Source organism: Lepisma saccharinum, chromosome 8 (assembly GCF_977018435.1).
Source record: "Lepisma saccharinum chromosome 8, izLepSacc3.1, whole genome shotgun sequence".
Lineage (NCBI taxonomy): Eukaryota > Metazoa > Arthropoda > Insecta > Zygentoma > Lepismatidae > Lepisma > Lepisma saccharinum.
The window spans coordinates 19,616,751-19,641,127 of NC_139236.1; the positions used below are offsets into that span (position 1 = coordinate 19,616,751).

Genomic DNA, 24,377 nt, shown 5'->3' on the forward strand with positions numbered 1-24,377 from the left:
TGTTGTCAATGTTCCTGTGAGCACACTCGTTGACGTCTCTCACACTCGCATAGAACATTTGGTAATGTAGCATGTGCAACAACATCGCAAGCAGCAACTATGCCTTCTCTCAGATGGTCAATATCAGGGACTTTTAGTGCATGCACCATTCTCTTCAAATGTTTCTGAAGGTAAAAGTCCTCCTAAGATGTTAGATCTGGGGAATGTGCAGGCCTTTTAATAGATCCCCGTGTGCCCATCAATCTACCTAGAAAATTACCATGAAGAAATTGCGAAAATGTCCACATAGTGTGGTCACACACTGTCCTGTTTCAAAACTCTCGAAAAGTGCCATATCCCGTAAGCAAGGGTGAAAAAACCTGTTCACTTAACAAATCCAAGTAGCCCCTCACCATTTATGGTTCCGTTGTAGAATATGGACCAACCATTTCCGTTCGCCATACATTATACCACATAATTAGCTTACCAGCAACAACCATTCGACTGAGCAAATCACAGGTATTGCATATTATTTTTATTAACTTCACCGTGAACATAAAAATTTGCCTCGTCACTGAAGAATTTTTCATTCCGAAGGAAGTGTCACGTAATTGTTTGAGATACTTTTCCCAATATTTTTCACTATTCAACTATTTGGTGAATGTAGCTGATTAAAATCATATGCAATGGTGCGTATACTTCTTTCTCTCCCAAGATGTCAGCGTGATCTCGCTGAGTTCCTAACACGTTAGGAGCATTCCAATGCTCTGTTTTTAACACCTCGAAAAGGAGAAAATGGTTACAAGCATGCAGTAATAAATTTTTGCTAGTTAAATATATGTTGGATAAACCTTTGTCACTTCATTTCTCGTGAAATTCTAGCCTGATTTGATATATCACATCACCCCCCTTTCCTTTGAAATTTTGCGTTGAATTCAATATGGCGGTCAACAATATGCCGGATCTGCGCTTGACACACACGGCTAGGGATCTCCCTGTGCCTAACCTATTTCTTTTATGACCAATTATACCCAGGATAACTCCTTCACATTTTGTAGGGGGTGTTAAGGGACATTTGACTCTTCATAGTTCATGTAATGGGGCTTTTATCAGTCACATAGTTGCACATATTATTTTGTATCTTCTGATCCCATTGCAGTCCCAGAATGATTTTTTGGTATGTTTTAGAGTATGGTATGAGGGACCAAATATATTTTTTTCACGATTTTTGGTGATGTCATGTTTTGAGATATTCAAGGTCAAAAGTCAAGGTCACGTGACAAAATTATATTTTTATCCAAAGGTAGGCTTGTTATATATCACTGGAAAGCTTATTCAATTCCCTGTACAATAAGCTTTATTTAAGCTTCCTAGGCAAAATAGTAGCGGAGTTACAGCAGATTTAGGGTCATTTGTTCAAAGACGGCACCCCTAAGGACTTTTTCCCTTAATAACAAGAAAATATTAATTTTGAAGAAAAAGCATTTTTTTTATTAACACTAATGTTATTTAGGTTATCAGAAAATACAGGTAATATCCACTAACCAAACATCCTGTCTGCACAATAAATCAAAATTGCAGGTAGTGTAAAGTAGGCCGTTTTTACAAACATGTGTCAAAGTCGGCCCACCGTTAAAAAGTTGGCTGTGCAAAGATGGACCCCCCTTAAATAATACTCCGATATATGAAAACTTACATTAAATGTAATAAACAAGTGAAAAAAAACCGTCAGTATTCCATATTCCATGTACCCCACTATAAACCATCATTATCATCACTATAAACCATCAATATCACCACAAACAGCACATATTCCAACCTGGACTCTATCTCGCCCAAAACAGTCTTCATGGAACCAACCCTAGCAATCAATCGTTACACTTGAACCAATCCTTCCCATCACTTGCATTGTAATAATAACCGCCACACTTAGAACAATGGTTTTTACTACGTTTCATTGATATTCCTTTCCCTCGATCTGCGCAACTCTTTTGCGCCTGAGTACGTTCCTTTTTTGACTGTTCATGTCTCCCTCTTGCTTTCTCTATGTATTCAAGGGAAGTTAACTGTTCAGAAGATGCACATCTGCGTTTCTTCTTGTGCCCAGCAGTATCAAGACGTGGTACCTTCATTATATCTGCAAACCGCACCATGCTTGCATTTCCATTCATGGTCCTACGAGATGTTGAAGGCATGGGCTCGAAGGTGGAGGTTGAGACATGTGAGTTAGCCCTAGATCTGACTGGAGATTGAACAAGGCCAACATCGGCGTTGGGACCACTGGATGGAGTGGTTGCACCTGTGGATGAGGCTGTGACATCGTCTGCAGTAGCCCTAGGTCTGTCAGTAGTATCAGCGATGTTGAAGTAATGTGGTGTACAGGGTATAGACCTGTGCTCGAGAACCCGGAAACAGCCACGTCTACACTGGCACTTTTGTTGCTTACAGCAAAAATAAAGTTCACACAATACAAAAGTACGACTTACACTAATTTGGACAATTTTGTTTCTGGTCGCCAGTGCATGCTCCCGCCTAAACAATCTAATGACAGCTAATTACCTGGTTATGTTATGTGCATTCATGAAGGAGGCGAGCCTTGTAACTCTTGTACTACATATCATTGGAAGACACATATTTATTAATCTAAATTCACGACATATTCCACTAGCATAACAATATTAGTGGGGACCGTCTTACCCCACATGGCTAATGCACAGAAGGGGCCGCCTTACCCCAACGCGTATCATGCAGCGAAAACAACAAACGAGAAGCTTGTACGTTATGGAATTCAAACCAGGAAGCAGCGTTGTATGCTCCACACCTCATCTAACACACCTATAAACCTGACGTTTGTACAAGTACAGATTCACTTGTTTATCTAGAGTTTTTCATTAAGCAGAGAGTTATATCAGCCATTTTGATCGTTATACTTTTATCACTTACCTTTGTTTTTACGAGTATGCAGCTGGATGCTTCATTTAAACAACACGGCGCTTATGACACCCCATTTCAGAAAGCCTCACTGCGTGTTGGAACAGGCACCGTTAGCTCCAAATTTCGCCACGTGCGACGCTGCACAACAAAACGTTGCAGGTAGGCCGTCTTTACAAACTGGCCGTCTTTGAACAAATGACCCTAGTATAGCTAAGCGGGCTCAAAAAAGGCAATTTCTGCAAACTTTGACCTTGAATAATTTAACAATTACAAGACGCACGAGACTAAAAATTTTCATAGTTACTAAGTTCTATGCATAGTTTCAACTCCCCAAATTTCATGAAAATCGGAGATGGTCAGGTTAAAAATTGCACATATCTGTGTTGATTTGGCATGGAATGACTCGGTAAATTTAAGTTTGAAATTCTCATACAATTAACAATTTTTCGTAGATTAGTAACATTTGTGATGTGTGTTTGTAGATGTATTTCGAGTCTAAGTATGAAATGGCAAATGTAAACTCTACACCTTAAATTAAATATTATAAATATATACACCATTTCATTAAATTGAATTAGAATTTTTGGATACATTAGAATATCACAGACCATTTATATTGGATTATTGTAATATTGTTGTAATATATTTGTGGGTGCATGTGTGTGTGGGTTGTGAAAGGCGGTAATACCCAAGGTTGAAATAGAGGAAACATTTGCTTCTACCCTTGAATTTTTGGAAAGTTCGCCTTGAAAACCGGGAATTATACTTGAATTTTATCAAGGTTTTATTGTGGTCACCTTGTAGAAACGTTTCTTCAATTTTAACTAATACCCGCACGAATATATCCATTTAGTCAATTCTGACTAAACCATTTTTAACAGTGTGTACCAGCTTTTACGTACGTACGTCGCTCTCTGTAACGTTCCAAATCCGTTCTTTAACCTTCGGTTCGATGCAGATTTTTTGTTCCTTCAGTGCTGACATCACAAGACCGAGATAAGGAACCCGATGGAACTTTGCGAAGTTACTTCGTAAAGCCTAGAACGGCTGTCAAGATTGCGCCGTATAATTTCCCATCCTTTCATTATGTTTCGCTGTTCTTGGCCAACCTAATTTTCTGCGCGAATGAGTGACACGCTAATATTGCAGAACCTCGTCCCAGACGTCTGGGATTGATCCCGCCACCTATCAAGCCATCCGCGGAAAGAAATAGCTCTTCTGGAAGTTTCGGAAGCAAATTTGCAGTTTCTACGTGCTCTGCCAAAGTTAAACGTCAAAGTGAAAGGACTGGCGTGACTGAAACCGCAGCTATTCCTTTACGGAGTTGAACTTTAGGGAAAGCTTTAACGACAGCGTGACGAACGGTACCGTCTATAAGGCATATCGCAATCTAAACTCAAGAAACAAATTTTCCATCCAAAATGAATTGTACAGCGTGCAGGTTTCATAGTCGTTTAATTTCCCTTATATGTAAGGTCAAAGGACAAAGCTTATATGGCAGTAAACAACAACTCAACAAGTTTACATAGTGTGCCTTATAAATGTTCAATGTGAGCACCTTTCGTGACACAATGCACATCCATCCGACAGTCCAACGCTTCTCGACGCTTTCGTTCGACGCACTTGGACGTCCAGAACCCTTCCCTTTGCAGACACATCCAGTTGTTTGAAACTTATTGTACCATCGACGAATGTTATGGGACGGAGGATCACTTCCAAATTGCTGAACTGAAACAGCAGAACCACACCTTGCAAATTCAATTACACAAGTGGACTTCTGCACGGGAGTCGCCATCTTGTGATACATCTACGCCGCTGTGACTGTTGGGAAACAAATGATGAGCGCTCAGGGTAGCAAACTTCCACAGCCGTTCTTATCGTACATGTACGATACAAACATTCAACTTCGTCTGTTGCAATATACCAACTACACTAGTGTCCAAAATTAAAGCAACAAACAGAAATCCTTTCCTCCTGTGATTTTTGTTTTGATAAATTTGCCAAGTTTAACCTGTTGCTATCGTGATTTTTTTTGTTGATAAATCCTGGCACATTAAGGTTAGTTTATTTTCTATCTTAAACCAGTTTTCTATGACATCATAAATATTACTATCACCTGATCGTATTATGTGGACAAATGGACACACGGGAAAGAATTTCCGTTTGTTGCTTTAATTTTGGACATTGGTATACTTGAAATCCCGATAATAATTTTGGGACACGCTTTATTGGACACTGGGCGAATTAACGGGGGGTGGGGTGAAAGGGGGGTGATGCCGAGAATTTCTTCCTCACAAAAAAACCGCGGCAGCAGAAAATTATTAATCCCTCTCAAAGAAAATAGAATTGAAAGCATAAGTAGTTGATAATTTCTTAACCTATGTAAATAAAAACACAATTGAAAAATTAGTCATCAAAGATTTCCCTGCCGAAAAGTATGCAGCCTTGTGGATTAAAGAGGGGCACTATTCTGCTACTGATCAACCTAACCGAACCGAGACAACAGGCTGTTTACCACCTGACATAGTGCTGATGTTTTATATGTATTAAAATGTTCACAAGAAACTTGTAGATTGGATGGACATTAAGTTTAAACTTGGCAATGTAAGTTGCTTAAATTTTAGTTGATACTAGTTCGGTAGCTCATTTTGTGAGCGAGTTTAGGTTTTCTTAGAATATCAATATACTGTTTCTAAATTACGTAGAATATCAATATACTGTTTCTAAATTACGTAGAATATCAATATACTGTTTCTAAATTGAAACAAATAGCACAAACAAAAATATCAGAGATTTATATAAAGGTGTGAATGAATTTAGAAAGGGGTAAACTTGATAAAAGATAAAGACGGTTAACCCAAGCAATATTCTAAATAGATGGAAAAATTACTTTACTGACCTTTTAAATGTTCATGTAGGAGATAAATCAGAAGTAAATGAAGTGCACACAACAGAACCTTTAGTTCCAGAACGTAACTTGACTGAAGTTAAAGATGCTATTAAAAGGCTAAAGAATATCAAAGCACCTGGCATTGATTTGATACCAGCTGAGTTAATTAAATATGGTGGAAATTCGTTAATATGTCAAATTCATAAATTAATTAGTTTAATATGGAATAGTGAAGAAATCCCTCAACAGTGGAAATAATCCATAATTGTTAGTGTGTTTTAAAAAGGTGATAAAATGAACTGCAATAATTACCGTGGAATTTCTCTACTCTCAACAACATATAAAATATTATCTAACATTCTTTTAACATGCAAAAAAAAAAAGGTAAAGTGCTCCCCTGTGCTTAGCACCACGCCATGAAGGCGTATAGGGGTGTGGGGGTAACGCCCCACACTTTCTTGATCCGGTCATCCGGTTTCCCCCCAGGTACCCATGTCATTCGACGCTGGGTGGGCGCCGGGGCCGCTTCCAACGTTAGAAAAGTTCCCGGATTTGAACCGTCCGGGGATCGAACCCGGGACCTTGAGCATGGTAGTCAGACGCGTTACCGACTGAGCCACCGCAGCCACTTCTTTTAACATGCTTTTATGCTAATGAAATTATAGGTGATTATCAATGTGGATTTAAACGTAACAGATCAACTACAGATCAAATTTTTCACATCAGACAGACACTTGAAGAAAAGTGGGAATATAATCAATGTCCATCAGCTATTCATTGATTTCAAAAAAGCATATAATTCGGTCAAAAGAGATAAATTATATAATATATTATTCGAGTTTGGAATACTTAAGAAGCTTGTTAGTATGATAAAAGTATGCACCAGTGAAACAGAAAGTAAAATTCGTGCGGGTATTAATGTGTCTGACAAATTTACAATTCAATTGGGTTAAAACAAGGAGATGCATTATCTCCATTGCTCTTTAATTTTGCCTTAGAATATGCTGTTAGGAAGGTAAAAGAAACTAACGATGGACTAAAATTAAATGGTGTGACTGAGTTGTTAGCATATGCAGATGATGTAGACTTATTAGGGGATGATATAAATACAATTAAGAATAATGCTAAAACATTTTTCAAAACTGCTAAAGAGATAGGTTTGGAAGTTCACAAAGAGAAAACTAAATATATGCTTACAGGCCGAAACCAAGTGTTAGCTAATAATCAAAATCTAATTATTGATAACAACTCGTTTGAACCAGTTTAAAAATTCAAATACTTAGGAGTAAAATATTAACAAGTGAAAATTATATTAGATGAAATAAAAAGTAGGCTTAATTCAGGAAATGCATGTTACTTCTCTCTTCATAAACTTTTGTCTTCTCGTTTAATATCTAAGAAACTAAAGGTTAAAATTTACAAAACAGCAATTTTGCCTTAAGTATTATACGGGTGTGAAACTTGGTCCCTTACATTGAAAGAGGAACATAAATTGAGAGTATTTGAATATAAGATCCTTATGAAAATATTTGGACCTCGTAAAAGGGATGAGGAGGCAGGTGAGTGTTGAAGGTTACATAATTTAGAACTACATAATTTATATTCATGTCCAGATATTATTAGAATACTTAAATCAAGAAGACTTAGATGGGCAGGACATGTGGCACGAATGGGAGAGGAAAGAGGAGTTTACAGGATTCTTGTTGGGAAACCTGATGGTAAGAAACCTGTAGGGAGGACCAAGACGAAGATGGAGGGACAACGTTGAGATGGATTTAAAGGAAATCGGTAGGGATGGAAAAGAGTATATAGATGTTGCTCAAGATAGGGACAGATGGAAGGCTTGTGTTGCTGCAGCCATGAACCTTCGGGTTTAAGAAGGCAAGAGAGTTAGTTAGTTTCTAAATTACGTAGAATATCAATATACTGTGCGTAAAAAAAAACACTTCACACGTAACGTTTCAACCCTATATCAGGGTCTTCTTCAGACTAAGAAATGTAGCTGCTCTTCTGAAGAAGACCCTGATATAAGCTTGAAACGTTACGTGTAAAGTGTAACTAACGACTGTTTTGGTCAACATCTTTAGTGTTTTTCTAACATACACAGTGTGTATACAAAGTTTTTTAGACTGGCTTAATAAAGAGCGTAAATATGCAAGATTTGCCATAAGCGTTAGTTCAGTGGTCTTCAACCCGCGGCCCGCAGGCTTTTTTTAACGGCCCGCTTTAGCCTTTAAAAAGATAATGATAAAAATGCGTTCCATTGACTGAAACTCATTAGATGTAGCTATAATGCTAATAATACTTTATTAGGCGGGCTATGTTATACTAGCCCCATCTAGTTCGCTGCATTGTTTGACTCTCTTTGCACTCACGAGGTTGTTCGTTACACGGTGCAACACGAACTCGTCTACTTCGTTGGAGTCCAGTAGTGCATTTGGTGTGTGGACTGTCTGCACTATACGTTCTGGAGCGGTGTAGTATATGGTCTCTTGGTGCGTGCTAACTACTATCAAATGAACGTTTAAAACAGCAGACAGGCATTTGTTGAATATTCTCTACTTGAACGCCGCTATCCGTTCAAGCGTAATTTCCTTCCACCAGTCTAGTGTCCTGAACGAACTCGGTATTCAACTACAAGGAAAGAATAATTTGGTAACTCATCTTAGTGATTATGTGAAAGCTTTTGAATGTAAGCTATGTGTTTCGGAGAATCAACTTAAAAATGGGAACTTCACACACTTCCCAGTGTTGTCACAAGTGGTGGTTCAAAAAGGTGAGGAGTGTTATTAAGCTGTTTCAGCATTAAGATCCGAATTCGCCACAAGATTCCAAGACGTCAGGTCACATAACCACATGTTTAAGATATTGTCCACCATTTTCAGTGTAGATGTCGAAGATGCTCCAGGTAACATGCGAATGGAACTTATCGAGTTGCATTGCAATAGTGAATTAAGGGAGAAATTTAACAATGTGGACGTGTTGGAGTTTTACTCCACATATACGAGAGCGTCAGAATTCCCTTTACTGTATAATCATGCCATGTTCATTGCATCTCTATTCGGTACCACATATGTCTGCGAACAGCTCTTTTCGAAAATATGAAATCGAAATTGAGGAATAGACTGACCGACACACACCTTGAAAACTGTGTGCGAGGAGCATCATCCTACTTCAAGGCGAATATTAACATGCTAGTGAAGAAAAATCAATTCACGGACCTCTCTGTGAAGAGGTAAATGAAATTCTTGTGAATGAACGTCCTTTTTTTATAAACACGATAACAGATTTGTTTCATTTTGCTTATTTGTTGTGTTGAAGTGCCTAACCTCAATTCAGAACTTATCATTCTTTGCAATAGTTAATTACCCATGCTGGTGTGTTGTTTTATTAGTAAAGAGTACAGTAAATTAAGGTATATTGAACAACAGAAACTGGTTCTAATGTGCGGCCCGTCAGTCCTTTATAGAATGTGAAAAAGGCCACTATCTTAGTTAGTCTTCGATGTACATCCCTCCTAAGTCTACACATCTAGTGGCATGGCTGTCCAATTGCTGGATGCTCTTGTGGAAATCTTCTTTTGGGATTGTGTTTAGATGCCTCGTCACAGCTTCTTCAATTTACAAAATGGTGTCAAAATGTTGGCCTTTCTGGTGGAATTTCAGTTTGGGGAATAAAAAGTAGTCGGCCAGTGGCAAGTCTGGCGAATAAGGTGGGTGGTTTAACACAATCACTTGTTTCCATGCCAGAAACTGTTGGACAAGAATTGCCTTGTGGCTTGGCGCGTTTTCGTGGTGCTACTCCAAAAACCAAGCACCGGATTGAACCAGATCTGGTTTCACTCGTCGCAGTCTCTTTAGCAAGCTCTTCAAAATGGCTCTATTCACAGCTGCAATCATCACCAGAAATCATATTCAGTGACGTGTGTACGGTTTTCATTTACTTTTTGTCAAACCTTTTCAACATTATCGTCAGTTGCACTGGCGGACGGACGACCCTCGCTGGGATCATCCGCCACATCTTCCTGACCATCACGGGATCGACGATGCCAAATGAAAACATTGGCAGTACAAAAAACTTCATTTCCCTAAGCAGTTTCAGTATTTCAACGGTTTCTGAAGGGGTTTTACCGAGTTACACAAAACTTTATCGCCACTCTTTGTTCTGTTGTCAAATCCACTACGAGGGTACAAAGCACTGCACTAGTTTAAAAGCTGTAACCACTCAATATTGCACCGAATCAGGCACCAATTTCACTACACACTCACTACATGTGACACTATTTAATACGTGTACCAAATGCCACCTTGCAGCATTTATCTTGTTATCTGTGTAATGCTTAATTGCGTTACCAGATTGACTAATACACCACCCTAGCAAACAGGAAAATCTATGTAGAAATTTTCAGCGAAAAATGCAGGCTCGACCAGGACTCGAACCCGGGACCCCTGGCGTCGTAGCGCGATGTGCTAACCACTCCGCCACAGGGGCCGACTTCCCGAGATGGAATCAACCACTGAGCTACCGAGCTGGCCTAGCCTCACCTGATCTTTCGCCATCGCTGTTTTACCTGCGTGGAATCTTCTCTGCCAGTGCTACTGCAACGGGATCTGTTGCCTTTGAAACACAGTAGACTTCAACGTTGCTTGGTTCCTCCCAGCGTAGAGATGTTAATAATTGTACGTAGATTAGGCACACACAGGAGTTGTACAGTCAACGGCAAAGATAATGGTAAGCAAATTGTCCACCGTTATTTTAATTTATTTTAATTATTTTTGTATTCTACAGCCTGTTTGTTTTAAGGAATGAAACTATGTTGGTTCGAAGCAGGCATTGTTCTCTGCTTATTGAAGTCTTTATTTCAATTCATTTTCATCACATTGTGTAATTCAGACTGAATGAAAATGGTGGTGGACAATTCGCCTACTGTTTCTTTCGCCCTTAGGTGTACTACGTAGAAATTTTCAGCGAAAAATACAAACTTCTACGTAGTACAACTCCTGTGTGTGCCTAATCTACAAGAAAATCTATATAGGTAAATGTGATTCCCTCCAGAATATATTCCCTCTTTCTGCTGTCACTATTTGTCTGTATCATCATAAGAAATCATATTTATTACATTATATTGCGTTAAATAAATACTACATGGTGGTAGCTTGTACGATACTATATCCCCGTACCATCCCTCACTTCAAGCACTGGTAACCACGCCCCTTCACGGAGCGTTCTTAAACTAAGAAGGTACAACAGTTATGGTACAATAGTTAAAGGATGCTACAATGGAAATGTTAAAGAACTGATTATTTAATTTTTCAATCATGACTCTTCCATGTGTTTCGTTGTTCACATATTAAGAATTTTATCCCAAATGTTATTAGTATTATAAGTTGGGCCAATTCATCTCAAATCACAGATATAAATGTGTTACCTTCGAATATTAAAATCAGCTGAAAAATATCGATCTCACAAAGAAAGACATCGGGGTGTTGCATGAGTAAAAAATTCAACGTATTTTGCTACGTATTTTAGAATAGCCGACCTTCATGACGGAGTGGTTAGCACACCGCCAGGGGTCCCGGATTCGAATTACGGCCTGGGCATGTGTGTACTTTGTGAGTGTTCCTTCATCAGTTTCATCGTATCATCCTCGCGATTAGCCAAATGTGGCAGAAAACAGAAAACCAAAGTAAAATAAACCAAATAAACAATCAATATTTTAAAACTTCATTAAGAATCTCAGTTCTGCTGATTCATTCGTGCAATGTACTCTGTGAAAAATTACTATAGCTCGTAAACACGGTTGGCCAAAGTGGCTTCTCCAATGGCGTGGCGGTAACGATGTCATCTAGTGATCAGGAGGTCTCACGTTCGATCCTAAGTTCTAGTCAACATTAAAGTGGACTTTGGAAACAACAAAACAAACGAACTGTCGGCGGAGCATTGTTCCAGTTCTGCAAAAAAATATTAGTTACTAATCCACTGATTTGGAAACACTACAACAGCTACCACATGAAGGTTGGGATGTGTTAGACGAGTCCATCATCTGCAAAGCACCTTCCTTCCCCCTCCACATCCACCTTTCTCTCTAGTTCGCGCATTCTAAGTTTTAATTAAATTACGGAGGATGCCCTCTTACTCGACGTTGACAAGCAGGGCGAAACGTGTGGGGGGGAAGGGAGAGAGAAGCCCCCTCCCACTTAATCGTGACGTCTTCCTTTCTCGTGTCGTATCTGCTTTTGACGGTAGCTTAACGTTTCCGCCAGGAAACGCTTGACACAGTGCCCTTTATAATCACGATGCACGCTAACTCCCAACCTCTGCAGTCGCAGGATGGCAGCTGGATTTCGCCCCGTCTGTACTTGTTTACGGCCGGCGAAGGGTAACTAGTTGCGAGAGCAATTTAACAATTGTCCGCTTGGATGTTTTAATTCCATGCTCGAATCTTGGCAAACGTCCGAGTACCGTAACTGCCCCGAGAGATAATGGTTCACAACCAAGGACGTATTTAGGGGATGGGTCCAGGGGGAACTGACCCCCACCCCCCGTTAAAGACTTACAAAGCCCAAAATTATATAAGTAAAATAATTGCATACTGTTGTATTATGCCTATCTGAAGTAGATTTATTTCAGCAGATTTTCGTTAGGAGTAATAAGTCTGTGTCCGAAAGGTACGTGCAAAGTACAGACTTGAAGTATGGTCTTGACGGGAGTGACGTCACCTAGTACAGTTCGAAAGCGCCAAGTACAAAAGTACACAAGTGCAGCTCATCGCACGGATCGTTGCTGACTAGATCACGTGATTTCCGCACTCGTTGTTCATTTGTTTAAAATCATGGAGGTGTAGTCCTTCGTTTTCTTCGTTAACGTCCCAGATCTGAAGAGAGCTGCCGCCACGAACGTGGGTGAGGATAAACAGCGGGCGAGTTGTTTTCGTCCAATCACACTCAACCTTCAGCCAATGGGCGCAGCTGTCAGTCTGCTCGTCTACTCCACGTGGAGTCTCAGTCACATGACTGTGGATATGCTGTTGCCGTACTTTGCAACTTCAATGCGGAGACCGTGGGAAAGTGCGGGGGAGGGACAAGGTGGCGTAAAGTAGATGTGTGGCAACACTGTGGGTTGAGAGTGTATGTTGCAGCTGGTGGGCGCGCTCTGTCGACTTCAAAGCCAGCCGATCGTTAACGTAGCTAGCGCGTCGACTATAGAAAGCCAGCGACACAGGTTAAACATACGTAAGGGGCAGCAAGATGTTGGTTAAAGTTCTTCTAATGTGTGGAAATGTATGTGTAAGAACATGAAAATGCTATGTGATTTCTGTGGTGAAAAACAAGTTTTGGGTGGGTGATATACGGTCGAAACTTTTCCGGCCTTGTCCGAAGCGGCTCTGGGGCTCATACAGCTTCAAGTCAATGGGTACCTGGGGACAACCCTAGGGACAAAGGCGGCCGCAGCGTGGTGCTGATCACATCATCTCCGAAATTGCCGAGATCGAGAATGTGTGATGCCCTATCCCTACGTGCCCTAAATGTGCCCTCATGGCACGATGATATATGCACGGGGAAGTTTATAATTTAAAATATGTCCACTTTACCCTCAGATAGGCTAATGGGGACGAGACCTACAGCTTTGAGTGAGATCCGAACGGCTGCGCAATGTGCCTTCACCGGAAATCGAACCTTGATTACAAGGGTTGCGACTACGCCATCGGGGAGTTGGTGCAAGGTATTATGAAGGAAGACGAAAATCTAGAGAGAGAAACGGGAGGAATTATGTGTAGAAGGTAAAGGGTCAGACACACAAGGAATTAATAATGAGTGGGCAATTTTCTCAGTGGGCGCTCATGGATGTATTTCTGTTGGTTTGCGCTTTCACAAGATTCAGCAGGGATATCATGGAAGCTACCAATTGATCGCCAGAGGTTATCCCGATCTGACTACAAAGGAAAGCCACGCCAGGACTCCCATTCCTCGCAGGGGGTCTGGAGGAGGTGAGATGAATAGACGGACGCCATGACCTAGCTCCAGGAGAAAGGGTCGATGTGGTACGTACCTCCTCCCTTTCAATTGATTTTTAGCTTTGACATGCTGAAGGCATTTGGCACAGCGGAAGTTATCTATCTCTTCCCCGGAAGAAAGATGCTCCATTCTTGCCTTTTTTTTTATTATTTCAAAGAGAGACGTTCGTAGGCACGAGAGGTTTTGGCGGTCAGACTCAACACTCTTAAACTTCATTCTCGTGATGAAAATACGTCAGTATAATTCACGATGCGTAATGGCTTGTAATAGGGATTGTGTCTAAAATGAGACATGTTGGAGTTCAGGTTCAAATTCCATATGCATGTACGAGAACATGCTAAAATCAGAAAGACAGTAGACAACATATTAATCCTTTCACCCCCACTTGTAAATTACCTTCCAGATGTGAAACATAAAACGATTTGCTATTTTAAACAGTAATGTTAAACAACTTGTATGCGGAAAATTCTTAAACGCTTTTCCTACCATTATGCCATCTATACGTGGCAATTTCGTTCACTAGGATAAAATTTATAAGCACGAAACTTTTGTAAAATATTTCAAATTTAATATTTTAAGCGATAGAATTCCTTGTGTTTCAATCGCATCAGTCTTTGAAACTGTAATTTATTTACATCAATGTGTTGGGCACTGAAGAGCAAGGTTTTCGTTGTGCAATTCCTACTTGGATCACAGTATTTGGGAGAGAGCAAGTGCTGGGAGATGGTTCGCAGCCAAGATAATGGAAATGATAAGACGATTCAGTCGACTTCAGTGAGCATTGAACGTAAGACTTAGTAGTGTAGCACCATTCTAACAGATGTCTCTGTTTTATCGTTCTCTCTCAACGGTCAAATATTTATACCGAATGCACTTCCATCTTTTGGTTATAAGAAAAATAAAATAAAATTGTGGTCTACTGAAAGATAAAAGTAAAAAATGTTAAAATGGTTCTATTTGTACATCTATATCTAGAGAAATAGGAACGACTCTCACGTTTGTAGTTGTTTATTAGAAATGCGATAATCGCTAACTAGAAATAGTTTCGCCCCTCGACTCAGATGGCACTAATGTAAATATAATACAATTGAACATAATGAAGTCAATGAGAAGTGAGTAGTTTATCTTGCTGTCTTTAGTTCGCATTAACCCCGAAAACCTGGATAAGTCAGAGAATCAACTTGTGGGTGAAAATGCATTGAAAAGCCAGGATTTTTGTTATTGCAATGATGAGAAATTAAAATGATACTTCACTCGAGAAGTATCACAAAACATATATTTTATTCTTGTTCATTTATTGTCAACAGTGTTGAAAATAGTACGTGAAGTTCAGAACTTCACACTTCTTTATTAGTATGCTAGCTGATTACCCGGCGTTGCCCGGGTGTTTATTTATTCCTATCTTCTATTAGACAGGAATATCATGAATTCTAACTATAGTGTAAAATGAACTTGGAGTTGAACGGCTTTGGGAGTGTCACTATTCATCTTAGCAAACCCGACAACTATGGATTCCACACTAATATCGGTCGTTTTCGATTATTTTTCAGTCACCCTCTCCTACCCCCACCCCTAAGGGTGCCAGGGGTGTCTTGGAGTTGAACGACATTGGAGAGTCACTATTCATCTTAGCGACCCAGAAAATTATGGATTCCACACTAATATCGGTCGTTTTACATGTCACCCCCTTCCCACCCCCTCCCCTAGGGGTGCCAGGGGTGTCTTACCCCCACAGTATTTCTTTCCATATTGCAAGTCATACGTGTACCAAGTTTGGTTGAAATCGCTCCAGGCGTTCGAGAGTTATGCCGGAACAAACAAACAAACACATATACACACACAGATCCATTTTTGTATAGATATGGATTAATGCATTATAAAGGGGCCCTGGAAAGTTATTAAAATGCTTCTAGAAAACCCGTAAAAGTCTCGAAATTTGATTTGGTAATAGAAACCCTGTGTGAGGCTCCCATCTGAAGTCTTGTAGCAAAGCCTAGGGATAACCTTTTTTGTTAAGTTGGCAACACCGCTTTCCGCACACACATTTATTATTCCATATCTTTCACTTCTATTGAGCCTTGCGAAATCCCAAACTAGATTTTCCTCTTTGAGACAAAAAATGCATCGAAGCATATTTTCTTACCTCGGCTCCCCAAAGGATGGGGGGATGGGTGTGTCCCGTAGAACCATTTATGCTTTGAAGCGGGAGCTCTCACACTTACTTCTCCCCCTACGAGACGAGGTCGAAAACGAAATCCATATTTGTCCGGGCGTTAAACGGATTCATCACGAGAGGTCGCCGCAGACGCTCTTTATATTCGGGAGGCGTTAGGGTCAAGACGGGGGTAGGCAATCTGCATCGCAAGGCTGTTGGCAAGTTGGGCTAACGCGACAGGATAACGCCCTTCGTGTCCCTGGTGTGATTTTCAAACTAGCTCTCGTTTCTTCTGAAGGAGCCAGGCATAAATTGTTGAACAGGAGCAAGATGAATGGGGGAAAAAAGGGGTGCGAGGGGGTGGGGAGGGAAAGAAACTGAAAACAAGAAGCGAGATCCAAGCAGTAGTTGGGCTGAATGTTTAACGCAGGGACCATTTAAGACAACCTCGGTCCGTCTGAATTATTCCGAAGAAGCCTTCCAGGACTAGCTTCAGCGAATTCCCTTAACAACTCGAGCAAGGACGGGAAATTGAAACAGACTCCACTCCCTCCTCACCCCAATCTCAAATTGTCTCCCCCACTTTCTCTCTTTTTAATAGAGACGTCTCCTTAGATTCAGACATCCAGGAATAATCAACGCCCTCTGAAGATCATTTACATATTTCGGCACATCAGCTTCCCTTCGGTCCTCGTTGCGTCTGGTGCTAGGAGACTTTAATTAATAAGCCAATAAGAAGGCTGTCGGCTCGTGACGTCTTTTTGCAGGTCGTTTGTCAAGTTCGCTCTTCTCACTCCTTGCGGGGAATTCTCAGAATGTCAGATGTGTCGTCTATTATGATGTGAGCTTCCGTAGACGCGAGAACGTCTCGTACACTCAGGTGTCTCAAAATGTGAGTTTTGAAAATTATAGTAAAAGTCAAGCACGTCTGTTGTTTCTTGAATTTTCAGACAATGAGTCCGTTTTGATTCATAATATTCAAATCGTGATAGAGTATACGAGGGTTGGAGCATAAGTCAAGGCAACTATTTTTCTTCGCGAGAATGCAGGACCGGCAAAAATATTAGGAAGAGAACACTGTATGGAACTGAACAACGTGCACTATATAGTCAAAAGTCACCGGACATCCAAGTGAACGTGTCGGTAGTGTCATGGTCTGGGGCTGTTTTTCTTGGTTCGGGTTCGGGCCATTAGTTTTGGTCAATGGCAACATGAACAATGGTGTTTCTGAAAACATTTTAGACAATGGCATGCTGCCCACACTGTGGCAACGGTTTGGAATGGGCCCTTTTTTCTATCCCCTTGATAATGCCCCTGTTCATAAAGCAGGGTCAATTGCATCGTGGTTTGAGGACAATCAGGTGGATTAGCTGGCCCGCTCAAAGCCCAGATTGGAACCCCATAGAACATCTTTGAGATAAACTGGAGCGTCGCTTGCGTGCCAGATCCACTCGACCGAAAACCACCCGTGAACTATTCACGAGGCTACAGAACGAATGGGAAAAAAATCCACCAGCAATGTACCAGAACTTAGTGGAAAGCCTGCCCCTGAGAATAAATGCTGTAGAAATACCGAAGGGAGATCCGACTTCTTATTAGTTAACTGGCTGTTGTCTTTGGAATGAATAGCACTGGGTGTCCAGCGACTTTTGGCTATATAGTGTATGAACAAGGCAGGTCATGTGTATTAGCGGTTGGTAAGGAAGTGCCAAAATTAAAAAAAAGTTTCGTTCTACATTGTAATGATGCGATCATTACTGGATCCTTTTTTATGTTTTATGTGTATTAATTAATTTAATTAGACTGCCCGGTTTTTGGTTTCATGTGTTTTGGGGATGTTAGTGGCGTGGCATTTATATTAATGTGTGTGCAACTTTTTGTGTATGCCTATGTATTCCTGTACGCATGGGCGTATATATAGTTCACATAAGGGTGTGATGGTATGATTAGGGTTGCTATATTTCATAAGTGAAAATCCGGAACACAGCTGGCCGGAAGCTTGTTGGGGAGGGGGGGGGGTTGATGGACCCGACAAACTTGTGTTTATGTACCATAATGAACTAAGCTTCTATCTGACATTGTCTAAACTTTATTTGAGAACTGCGGACTGAACAGTGCGGGCACCCAAGTGCTGAGTGTTTACAGTAAACAGCTTACTATGCAATGAAAGAGATTTACAACTGGAATTCAGTGCTGCTAGCAGACGGCGGCGCTATCGTGAAGTCAAATATCTTTGCAGCATCTTCTTGTAATTCGGTAACTCTTCTATTATCGAGAGGGAGCGGTTCAATGTACAGTGTAGATTGTTTAGTAAAATTATCATTTTAATATTAAGCATTTAAATATAAATAAAGTTCAGAAAAGTAGTCTTAATCATTTCTTGTTTCCTACCCGATTCCAGGACATTTGTGCATCCCGAAGAAACTATTCGGGACACCAGAACAAATGATATCATTCCGGGATTGTCCCGAAAAATCCGGGACGTATAGCAGGCCTAAGTATGATCAGGCTATCAAAATCCAATCTTATCAACCAGCCATCTAACATTTTGATGTCTCAATGAATGAGGGATAATCATCATGTTTGAAATAAGGTGTTGCAATTTTTCAGTGTGTTGACTGTGTTCAGAGAAACGTACCCTTTGTACTTTCTCTGCTTTGGAATAAATTTAATTAAAGTTCTCAGAACTCTATCTTAGTTTTTAATTTTTATTTTATATATGTCTATTAGAATACTGACATGTTCACAGTACTGAACAGTCCACGAAGAATTTTTTATGAACAAGCGGATAGAACAGGTAATATGGTAATTTTACTGAATCAAAAGGAGGGGTTTGGACCAGTTGAATCCCCCCTTAAATACGCCCATGCACGTTTGTAATAACTCTTTTTGAATTGTTGGCCGTTGGGGTAGGCGGGCGTGTCGCTGGACACCCAACCAGCGGAAAGTTTCCTTTAACGGGTTAGGTCATGAGCGGGACTTATAAATAGGAAGGGAACGGAGCAGTGGTCAGATGTTTGGCTACTGCGATGTAAGAGGTATCTTCTCTATGGGGAGCGGCTGGGAGAGCTTTCTTTCTTTTACTATGTGAACCGACGAGGATTTTAACTTTCTTTCTTTCTTGTAATACACACACTTGCTGTTTTCACATTATTACAATAGTTCATTTCATGTGGGAAACCGGGTACACAACACACATACCTTCAGCCACCTTTTTTGGTACTGAGGGTTATTATTTCTTTTACTCGTGAAGCCAGTGGCTACACGAGTCTACACACGCTCTTCGGGACGGGGGAACAGGGTACACACAGATGGGGATTTTGCGAATAATGGCCAAGTTTTAACTTCTTCTGTAGATAAGCTAGTATGAATAAACCTCCTATATCAAAATCGAAATGGGCGTTATGTTATTATTTGAAGAAATGCCTGTGTATTGCCAATAGTTACTGCTATATTTCCACAGAACTTCAGATACTATATATTTGTTGAATATAGGGACAAAGTTATAAAATGTATGGGAGTGTATGTTGAAGGTCCGACGTGTACATCCAGGGTGGCGACAGACCTGGAAAACCGGGAAAAGTCAGGGAAATGTGAGGGAATTTTGTCTTGATTGACTTTTTTTTTAAGATATCGTTATGGAACTCTGCACGGGGACAGGAAATCTTGTTTCTAAGTTTCGGCCTAAACTTTTAGGCCCCCTTTATGCACAACACAACCACGGCGCCAGAAATCAGTAATGACAGGAGGAGAGAGAGAGAGAGAGAGAGAGAGAGAGAGAGAGAGAGAGAGAGAGAGAGAGAGAGAGAGAGAGAGAGAGAGAGAGAGAGAGAGAGAGAGAGAGAGAGAGAGAGAGAGAGAGAGAGAGAGAGAGAGAGAGAGAGAGAGAGAGAGAGAGAGAGAGAGAGAGAGAGAGAGAGAGAGAGAGAGAGAGAGAGAGAGAGAGAGAGAGAGGGAGAGAAATTTCCGGAGGGGCAGAAAAATGTGTTAAGCCTCTAAATATTACGTGGAAAATGCATTGAATTATCATTTTTTCTTGTCCGTATGGGAGTAGTAAGGGGACAGAACTGTCTACAGATGGAGGGGATGGGAGCGGGTGGCGCCGTCTGATAGTTGTCGGACGTCGTAGTAAGACATTTTGTTGGACAAACTGAAGGAACATGGAAACGAATATCGCCACCCGACAAAGTATCGCACTACAACATGCGACAGAAATTGCATGCTTGGCACTCGTATGAAATTGATTTTTGTTGGATGTCTACGGACTGCAACATCCAACCAAAATCGCATGCATAAAGAAGAAGAGCTTTAGACTGCGCTGGAATTTTATTACTCTTCTGGCTCACTTCACCTTATTTAATGTAGCAGTGCTTATGAAGGTTTTATTTCATCAACCTGACGTATTGCTGGTTTCGCACAAGTTAACATATGTTTACAATGACATTGCAATATTCTTAGATATCAAGGAGAATCCAACAAAACGGGATATATATTGAATACTATCACGAAAAAGTGAAACATAAAACTGCATTGGTGAACCTTATAAAAATTGGCAAGTGCATGCTCCCAACCTCAAATTTACTGCAAAAACAACAGTATTGCAATGAAATTAACGCCACTCTCTGTCCTGTCTGTTTAAACTCGTGAGAGATGGTCATTAATCTCTCACTGAGTGAAGTTAATGTCCAATATTATGAAATAAAATACTAATAATAAATACGAAAATATTTTAATATCATATTTACTCGAATCATGCAATCATAAAAGCAAATCACTTTCTTGCAGAATTGACTTTTCTCTGACAGCCCTGCTAAATTTTCACTTTCCATCTACTCATTGATACGAGGGGGGTGACCAGAAAGTAATTTCCAATTAGTAGGGACACTGACTTTTCGCAAACGCGAAAACCGTGAAAAATGGTAATTTGGTGCGAAGATGTGTTTATGAATGTGCAGTGTTGTCTGGACACATTTTTCGCCCGTTCGAAATATCGAAATAATGCGTATTTGGCATAAAATGCGAATTGTTGGCGTTTTTAGCGATTTTTTTTAAAAAATGTCCTAAAACAACGAAAAATTCCATGAAATCCAACATTCTCGTCTTTTCTAGGCCATTTTTGTGTATATAGAACGTGCAAGTTTTCCAACATTTTATTCAAGTGTAAACTATAATGATTGTTATACATGGAATAATTCCGACATCCACATTAAATCAGGTATTTTCCACGATTTTTTCAACTTCTATCAAAACCATTTGCATCAGAGCAAAGTGGCAGGGTTCTAACAGGAGATCGAGTGCGTATCTACCGTCACACGGGAGCCGCATCTTATTCAGTATTTGTCGCACGAGATATGTTTTTTATTACCAAGGTAAGTGCGCACCATCATCATTTGTCGAGCGAGAAATAATGGAGCTCAGTCGTTAGGGCGTCTGACTACCATGCGAGAGACCCGGGGTCGATCCTCTGCGGGTGAGAACCGGCATCTTTTCGACCTATTCAAACTGATAAGGCGCCCACCCTGCGTCATATCAAGCGGGTGCATAATGACCATAAGTAGAAATCCCATTGATAATGTAAGGAAATATGACACTTTCTTTTGTACCGTTCAGTTGTTTCACGTATATGCAAGAGTTAAGTTGTTTGCTTTACAGAGAAGAGAGAAGTAGCTTTATGCATCGAGAAATGAGTCTGCATTCATGGTTCTTGCAAGCAGAGGGTTCCAAACCTCAGTGGAAATATCAACATATAATACCGAGAATGGATAAGGAGACTGATAAATTACAAAATGTGTTTCTTAATCAATCACTCTTCACTCTTATCTCATTTAGTCGTAACTTTAAAAATAATCAAGTATTTTCTTATAAACTTACTGCGTATGATGGAATTCCGTAATCCTTCCTTAGCTTGTGAATTGTAATAATTTTCCAAATTCACTACTTTGCAATTTGAATTCAAATCATAGAGAATAGAGAAATTAAGTCAATTTAAGAGAAGATAATATTGGTACTTAAGAAAGCCATACATGGATCTGTATGAGTTTATTATTTCCATTTGCAAGAACATCGATTTAGTTTAGTTTGTAATTGTCAGGAAAAAATGTAAATTTTGTCCTGGAAAACCTGGAAAACTCAGGGAATTTCATTTCTGCTTGTTTGTAGCCACCCTGAAATCGCATTGAAAACACAATCTAACCCTATACAACATGCGTGTATTAGTCACAAGGCTACATTGTCAGTACAAAACAAAAGAGGCCCAAACAATGCGCCCTATCAACCCTCAAAGTGGCCCCCCACAGCATTCACTACTATGTGGGAGACGAAGACAGTTTCGGACTGAGAGGAAATCGTCATCGCCGTGAAACGTGAGATGTCCGTACTCACACCTCATGAGGCGGATGGTATTCGACGCCTCCCACATGTGGGAAACCGTCTCCCTCATTGTTGACAGTGTTGTGGGCGCTCTGGAGGATTATTTTAATGGATCATGGGGCGCTTTGTTTGGGCCTTAATTGTCTTTGTACTGAGAATGTAAACTTGTGACTATACACGCATGTAGAACGAAACTTTTTATATAGCTATATATATATATATATATATATATATTGGCACTTCCCTACGAATCCCTAATACACATGACCTGCCTTGTTTATACATTGTTCAATTGTATAAAGTGTCCTCTTCCATCTGTATATTCCGAATTTTTGTGCCTGTCCTGCATTCTTGCGAAAAAAAATAGTTGCCATGACTTATGCCCTAACCCTCGTATATAGCCTTTTAATTCCTTGCAAATATGCGTCTATGTGCGTCTCGTACAGTCAGTTACTTCTGTGTTGCAAATGGCTCTTATTAACTTCGAGTATGAGACCTACAACGTGAAATTATTCGTGACTGCAGCAGTCCTTGTTATAAGCATGATGCTTTCTGCTTTTATGTACAGTCACGAACACTACTGGCCAACCACCGTGAGGGAGTGGTTATCAAAAAGCTCTACGACGCCAGGGATCGTGGGTTTTAATTCAGGCCTGGCCATGGGTGTTCATTGTGAGTGTCCTTCCTCAATTCCATCACATCATCACTCATCCCCATCATCGCAATTGTCCAAAAGTGTGCAGAAAATGGAAGTAACCAAATGAACCACTACTTGGCTGTAAATATGAATTTACTTTCAACGGGTTCGTTACAACACAGAAGTGTCCGTGATTCTACAGACTGGAAGGCGACCTTGAAGTATTTCCTCTACAGCGAGGAGGAATTTAGAAGGTGGGTGATGTGAGAAGACAGTCAAAGTCATTTGGTTTGTGTTACTCATCATTCAACGTATGTTAATTTGGGAATAAAATGCTTGCTTTTTTACAAGGTTCCTAATGATTTATTGTAAGGTTTTGAGCAAAGTTCTAGGAATGATTGTGGTATTTCGAAATAGAGGACAAGAGCACGCAAGTGTTTCACGAAGAAGTGATGATGTTTATTACTTTCTGCACCCCCCCCCCCCCGAATTCTTTAAGCGGAGACAGATTACCATTTTACCCCCCGCCCGCCTTGATATATCTGCTCTTTGGTATTTATTTTAAATATAAGGAAATATACAAGAAAAAAGTTAAAATTTTGCTTCTGTAAAGTCTCTATTCCTTAATCAGATAATCTCAATGAGGTAGAATCATACGAATTTCGTTAAAATGAAATAGCAAAGGAGGCAGACGGTTTTATTTCAAGAAATGAGTCAACTAAGTGAAAACTGATTCAGTGAACTTAGGGTAAATGTGCGGCAAACTAACATGGGGCATGCAGCCACCTCCTTAGAGAATGTAGTGTAGTTCTGTTGCCGATCTTGCCGTCGCAGCCTCTTGTATTCGTGGCGTGTGCGTGGAAGTAGCGTGACTCTGATCCATTGAAATCTGGAAAGAGATCAACAATTCGGCTTAAGACCACGCTTAATCTCCTCCTATCATTTTCCATTCCTTGAAATTGCTTCAAGAAATTTGTATTTGGTTGAATTTTCGAAATAGGTCATGATTTACTTCCGAATTTCTATGACCTAACTAACATCTTAGAAATATGCTTTCATTGATAATTTAAATATTACAAAACATGCCTTTTATAAATCACTTTACATAATCTGGATTTATTGATTGATTGATTTGCTGCTTTAAGACCACTTTATGCACAGAAAGGCTAATCGGGACTGGACCACAGTTTAAAGTGGGATCCGAACTACTATGTGCCTCCACCGGGTATCGAACCCGGGACCCCTTGATTACAAAGCGACGACGGACATAATCTGGATTAATCCATTATTAATTACTGATAAAAATTCGTATGTTATCCCTCTAAACACCCTAAATATACCCAAATAATATGCTTCTATGTAATGTTTTAGTCAAAATATGACCTAAAGCTAAAATAT

General features: G+C 40.2%; 1 protein-coding gene across 1 annotated transcript in view; it reads left to right on the plus strand.

Annotated features, from left to right (window-relative positions):
* Nucleotides 1-24,377, plus strand: part of Mgat4a (alpha-1,3-mannosyl-glycoprotein 4-beta-N-acetylglucosaminyltransferase a) — a 534,709-nt gene that overhangs the window by 127,312 nt on the left and 383,020 nt on the right. The gene's annotated exons all lie outside the window — the stretch shown is intronic.